We start from the raw sequence: 7,216 nt of genomic DNA on the forward strand, positions 1-7,216 counted from the left end.
AAGAAAATTATTTGTTTCTTTTAGTCATCTCTGAATAAATTAAGTTGTTAACACAGCATGGGAAAAGATTACCTAACTGGATTCCTTAATGTGAAATGCAGCAATTTCCTGGTGAATCATCTTGGCCGTGTTGAGGACAGAACCTGTTTTTTAAAGTCACTTTTGGGAAAAGATATTTGAAAAGAAGAAATGGTTTTCTAAGTCTTTGTGCAGTATGATGTTAATGGACTTCAGTCTTTTATCCTCACGTTTACACAATCTACCTTGAGAAGAGATGGTTTTGTTTACTACAAAGAACACTGAATCTAGAGAGAAAAGACCTATGTTCAAACTATGGCTCTGGTATGTACTAGTTAGTGACCTTAGGAAAGTCATTTATCCCCTTTGAACCCTAACTTCTTACTCAAAAGATAGGAAAAAGAATCTGACAGGATTATTCAGATGAAACAAGATCATATATGTCAAAGCACTGTATAGTTATTTTCATTTATTGCTACTAAAAGAATATATATGTGTATATCTGTCACTTTTATATCCAAAAGAGAAGGATGGGGTTAAATAGGACTTTCTGGTTCTAAAACTCTATCACCAATAAGTAAGATTTACAAATACTTAAATTTGGGAGTGAAATTTCCACCTAAAAGAAAACTTGATAAAGTCTTTGATAAGAATAAGAAGCCTTGTGTAATACAATTATTTCATAATTTTTTCTCAAAATCTGGATTTTTAGTCTTTTGAAACTGGGGACAGCTGCAGTTATATTTCCTACGAAGTCAATGCTTTAGTTGCAAATACACAGTGACCTAGATTTCCATTTGTATGAAGCTGCTTAGAGAAATATTTGAACTTTAGATATCCTTTATTATTTTACTTTAAAAGTTTGTGAAAATGAGGAAGTTTACCTTAGTCAGGGGCTGACTGAAAAAAGGATACAGCTAGAAGTATGTAGTTGGGACAAGACTGATATTCACAATTTCCCTGCCAGCCAGCCACACACATCAAAATCTGAACCTCATTATTATGGGAAAAATCTTTAGCAGAGTAGGTAGTTTTACATTCCTCTAGTGAAAGGAAATTTTTATCCTTTGTCTTCAAGGTCCACAGTCTATATGATTACCTTGAATCATTGGCCGCTATTGAAATTTTAGGTATTTATTGTGTTAAAAAGTGTTTCCTCTCCCAGTTTATAGTCAGTTGATAATTATCTGTTAAATTGAGTCAGTACTGCATATGAATTTCCAAGCTCTCATCAGCAGTGGGAAACTGCTTTAATTACTTTCATTCAGTATCTGCTTGAGCAAAAGGGGGCTTAAGCATTCCTCTCTAGCATTTACATTAAACTTTAGGAAGAGAGTTTTTTACAGCAAAATTTGAAAATTTCTTTCCACTATTAGGGAAGACTTTAGGCAGACAGATCCCAAGGAAGGAAGGTAGCAATTTGGTTTGCCTTTTACATTAATTTTAGGGTGATGTATTTTTCTCCAGTTTGAATCAGATTGCAGACAAAAGTAAGCAGAGTGAAAAGGTGAATAACGTTTTTCACTCATTTTTAATCAGGTCTTCATAGTGAGACTTTGCATTTTACTTGAAATGTGAATTCTCAGACCATCAGATTTTCGTATTTATTTAAACATATTTATCAAGCATTTAATATGTTAGGAACTATGCTGACTTGAGTGCACTCATGCATGTGATCTTCAGAGTCATTCTTCGAGGATGATATTATTATCTTTAAGTGAGGAAATGGTGGAGCTGACCCTGTGGCATAGTGGTTAAGTTGGTGTGCTCTGCTTCAGAGGCCCGAGGTTTACAGGTTTGAATCCCGGGCGCAGACCTACACACTGCGCATCAAGCCACGCTGTTGCGGCATCCCACATACAAAATAGAGGAAGATTGGCACGGGTGTTAGCTCAGGGACAATCTTCCTCACCAAAAAAGTGAGGAAATGGATATTAAGAGAGAAATTAGTTCAAGAAACAGATGGTTAGGGGCCGGCCCGGTGGCGCAAGCGGTTAGGTGCGCGCGCTCCGCTGCGGCGGCCCGGGGTTCGCTGGTTCGGATCCCGGGCGCGCACCGACGCGCTGCTTGGCAAGCCATGCTGTGGCGGCGTCCCATGTAAAGTGGAGGAAGATGGGCACAGATGTTAGCCCAGGGCCGTCTTCCTCAGCAAAAAAAGAGGAGGATTGGCGGATGTTAGCACAGGGCTGATCTCCTCACAAAAAAAAAAAAAAAAAAAAAAAAGAGATGGTTAGAGTTATAGCAGGAGTTTGAACCTATATCTTTCAGTTCTGTATGTTTCTTCATTTTTGCAAATATGAAATTATTTTTTAATTATAAGATTAATTCTAGGTTACTGTAGAAAATTTGAGGAATGCAGAATAGAAAAGAGAATAAAATACCTATAATCTCACCACCTAGGCATAATATTTTTATATATTTCCTTCCAGTGTTTTTGATATATATTGCACAGTTGGGAACATTTGGTATACACAGTCTTATTCTGCTTTTTGTACTTTTCATTACATAAGCATTATCTCATGTAAAAATATTTAAGTGTTATTTTTAAGAGCTGCATGATATTCCAGCATATAGATATATGATTGTTTAAACATTCATTTTGTTGTTTAACATTTTGGTTGTTATAATTTTCCCAACTTTTTGATTTAAAGTTTCTGTATAACACTTAAATAAATTTACAAGCATACAAGAAACCAAGAAAAATATTTGTTGGGCACATAATTGCTACCTTTTATGAGAATTTTAAATTATATGAAAAATTTTAACTTCTCATATAAGCATGGTACCGAATTATACACATCTTTTAATCCCAATTATATTAATTATACATACACTAAAATGCACAGGAAAAAACTGAAAGGAATTACACTAAAGTCTTAATAGCTGCCATCATCTCTTACCTGGATTTTTAAAACAGCTTCCTAACTGACCTCTTAATTCAACTTTTGCTTCCTTATAGTCTATTCTCTACATAGCAGCCAGAGCAGTCTTTAACTACAGAAATCATTTTAAATCTTCTCTGCACAGAACTTCCAGTGGCTTTGTCAGAGTAAAATCCAGAGTCCTTACTGTGGCCTACAAAGTCTTAAATTATGTGTGCCACCCATCCTCCAACTTTCATTTTCTGTCTGACTTTACTATTCTGTCTGTGATTCCATCTTTCATTCCTCCAGCCACACTGGCCTGTTAGATGGTCCTTCAAAGTATCAAGCATGCTCTTTTCTCAGGGTCTCTCTAGTTGCTTTTCCTTCTAGAATGCTCTTTCTCCAGATATCTGCAGTGTTTGTTGCTTCACTTGCTTGAAGTTTCTGCTTGCATGTCATCAGAAAGGACTTCCCTAGTCATTCTATAAAAAATAGCATCCCTCCGTTTCCATCACTCTGTCCTACTTATCCTATTTACCACTGACCTCTAGCCTGTGTTTAGTGGTTTGTTAGTCTCTACTCACTAGAATCTAAACTTCATAAAAACAAGAATTTATTTCAATCATTGCTGAATCCCAGACACCACCAGAGAGCAGGGCATATAGTAAGCATTCAATAATTATTTGTAGTAAAATTTTAGGAGATTTTAATTTTCTCCCATATATTTTTCTACACTTTCTTTTTTTTGCTATATTGAGCAATTATCATTATTTGTATAATCTAACAACTTTAATAAATAACAGTTTCATTTATAAGGGCCCTTTTCTATTCCAATATCAAATATAAATATATTTCCTATGCAGTTTCATTCTTTGGGGTTTTTACATCTGTCATTCATTCATCCCCCAAATCTGCCCAGTTGTCTAACTCGGTTCTCAAAACATTCACACACATCATGTAGTCTGTCATTCTTCTTTTCTTAAAATCACCTCACTGGAGGCTTCTGACCTGCCCTACTCTGAATTGGTTGTTCTCTATGTCTCATACAAAACCATTATCCAGGGGTCTACTATCATCTGGGGATTCATTTCACATCTTTCTTGAGTTGAATCCTGCTTCCTGGATCCCAGGTCTTGCTCTTTCTTGTTTTACTACCTTATTTTAGTGAGGTACATCTTCCAATAGTTTCCTGAGAAATGGTACATGAGAATTAAATTTTTTTTTTTTTGGTGAGGAAGATTGGCCCTGAGCTAACAACTGTGCCAGTCTTCCTCTATTTTGTATGTGGGACACCACCACAGCATGGTTTGATGAGTGGTATGTAGGTCTGCGCCTGGGATCCAAATACGTGAACCCTGGGCTGCCAAAGCAGAGTGAGTGAACTTAACCACTACACCACCATGCTGGCCCCGAGAATTAAATTTTTTGAGACCTCGTATACCTGAAATCACTTACATTTGGATTGTTTATACTTAGCAGGATATAAAATTCTAGTATGGAAAAAAATTTCTCACAGAACTTTAGAGGCATTACTCTTTTTTGTCTTAGCTTCTAGTGGTGCTATCTGAAGCCATTTTAAGTCTTGATCCTTTTCGTATCTGACTTGTTCATTCTCTCTGGAAACTTGTAGGAGCTTTTCTTTATCTTAAATATTCTGGAATTGCATGATAATGGGTCTCCGTGAGGATTTGATTTTATCATTGTGCTGAACATTCCATGAGCCTTTTCAGTTTTAGATTCATGTTTTTTTAGTTCTGAGATATTTTCTTGAGTTATTTTTTAGTTGGTTTCTTCCTCTGTGTTTTCTCTGATTTGTTTTATGAAACTTCTTTTGGATGGATATATATAAACACACACGTGTACATATATATGAATGATAATTTTCTATCTCTTTGCCTTTATGCTCTATTTTCTAGATTTCCTCAACTTTATTTTCCAACTTTTTTTCTTTAATTTCTGCTAATCTATTGTTAACACCAAGTGCTCATATTCTGTTCATGGATGCAGTATGTTCTCTTTTCTCTCTGGGGATGTTAATGTATTTTTTCAAATGATTTACTATGAACATTTTTAAACATATAGAAAAGCTGAAAGAATAGTACAATAGTTACCCATATATTCACCCTCTAGATGTGCAGTTGTTAACATTTGCCATATTTATCCACGTTTGTATTTTTTTCTGAACTGTTTGAAAGATGTAATCATCATGACACTTGATCTCTAAATACTTCAGGATGTATCTCCTAAAAGAATGCGTTTCCTAAAAATAAGAACATTCTTTTTCAAAAATAATACTAGTGTCACATGTGAGAAAGTTAGTGTTAATCTTTTAAATCATCTAGTATCCATCCATTTTCAAATTTTCCCAATCCAAAAATTTCTTCAGAGTTGTTTTTTTTAAATCAGAATGCAATCAGATTCATGCACTGCACTTGGCTATTATGTCACACTAGTTACATTTAACAATTTTCTCACTTTTTTTTTTTAAATGTCATTGCCCTTTTAAAGAGACGAAGAAAGTTGTCTTGAGGAAAGAATCATATTCTGGATTTGTCTGATTATTTTCTCTTAGTTTTCTTTTACTTTTTGTATGTTCTGTATTTCTAAATTCTAATAATTTGATTAGATTCTGATTACACCTTTTTGGCAAGAATACTTCATAGGTGATACTGGGTATTTCATCCTACATAATAATGGAAGGACATAATATCAGGTTGTTCCACTCTCTGTGATGCTAAGTTTGATCATTTGACTAAGGTGGTGAGTACTTGATCTCTCCTTTGTAAAGATATGCTTTCCCTTTGCAATTAACAGGTAATCTGTGGGAAGACACTTTGGCATTGTGCAGATATTCCTTATATCAGTTATTACATTGGAGGGTTACAGAATGGTAGTTTTCTAATTCTGTTCTGGGTAAGAAAGGCAGAGTGAATGCCTAATTCTTGAATATTCACTAATTTTCACTGTAAAAGTGGTGTGATAGTCATCTCCTGTGGGGAAGTAACGTTTTTTGCCTTGCCCTTTGACTGATACTGTGGATTCTTAAGTGTTTATTAATTCAGTATCTTATAGTCAATTACAGATACTCTTTTAACACTAAAATTGTCCCAAATCTGGCAATTGAGAGTCCCTTCAAGCTGAATTTGTGTCCTTTTGCCATACCTTTTTATAGTCTTTGAGCACATCATCAGTGTTTTTTCACGTATATTATGTCATAGGCTCATCTTATACTTTCCCTGCCCCTGGAAATTAGCCATTTTGTCTGGTTTCTTTTTGTCGGAATGGCATATAGAAACTGACGCCAGGTGTTTTAAGTGTACTCCTTGTTCACTGGAATGATGTTAATAATTCTGGGCTTTCTCAATGGCTACAGCCAGGATGGATGGAGATATATGTATATCTATACATATATATACACACACACACACACGTGTATATGTAATTTTTAAAGAAAACTATGAGTTCGAATATATATTTCTAACTCAAGTTAAATATTTTAGATTTTTCCTTTACTGCTTTGTTTTTATATATTTAAAATTTTCTCTTATCCTAAAAATCTTGGTCCTTATAATGTTAACATGTTAACTTCATTTTATTTTACAATATATGTAAAATAGTTTTAAAAAGGCAATACCATGCTTATTGCTAACTACAAAGTACTCAATGAAATTTAAGATTTCTTTGCATGTTTTGTTTGTCTTTAAATATATCTGAAAGTCAGTATTCTAAGAATATTTGATAAGCCTTTTGTCTGGTTTTACTGATGGTTTTTTACATACTTGGGGGTTTTTTGTTTGTTTTTTTGCTTCAGTTTGTTCTCAGGTGCAGGGTTTACTTTTTTAAAATTTTATTTTAAGCTATATAAAACATTTGTATAATGTTCAAAGTCAAAACCTGAATAAAAAGAGGGCCAGCCCCGTGGCTTGGCGGTTAAGTGCACGTGCACGCGCTCTGCTGCTGGTGGCCCGGGTTCGGATCCCGGGCGCGCACCAATGCACTGCTTCTTCAGCCATGCTGAGGCCGTGTCCCACATGCAGCAACTAGAATGATGTGCAGCTATGACATACAACTATCTACTGGGGCTTTGGAGGGAAAAAATAAATAAATAAATAAAAATTTAAAAAAAGATTTAGAGAAGTCTCGCTTCCATCCCTCTCCCCTCCACCATCCCATTCTGTTCCTATTTCTTATAGACAATCATTTTTATTAGTTTGTATTTTTTCATTGTTTCTTTTTAAAAAATACCCGAATGCATACATATGTACATACATATATATAATTTCTCCCTAATTCTCCCTACTTTCTTAGACAAAAGGTAGCATATTTTATTCATT

This window comes from Diceros bicornis, chromosome 10 (genome assembly GCF_020826845.1).
Source record: "Diceros bicornis minor isolate mBicDic1 chromosome 10, mDicBic1.mat.cur, whole genome shotgun sequence".
NCBI lineage: Eukaryota > Metazoa > Chordata > Mammalia > Perissodactyla > Rhinocerotidae > Diceros > Diceros bicornis.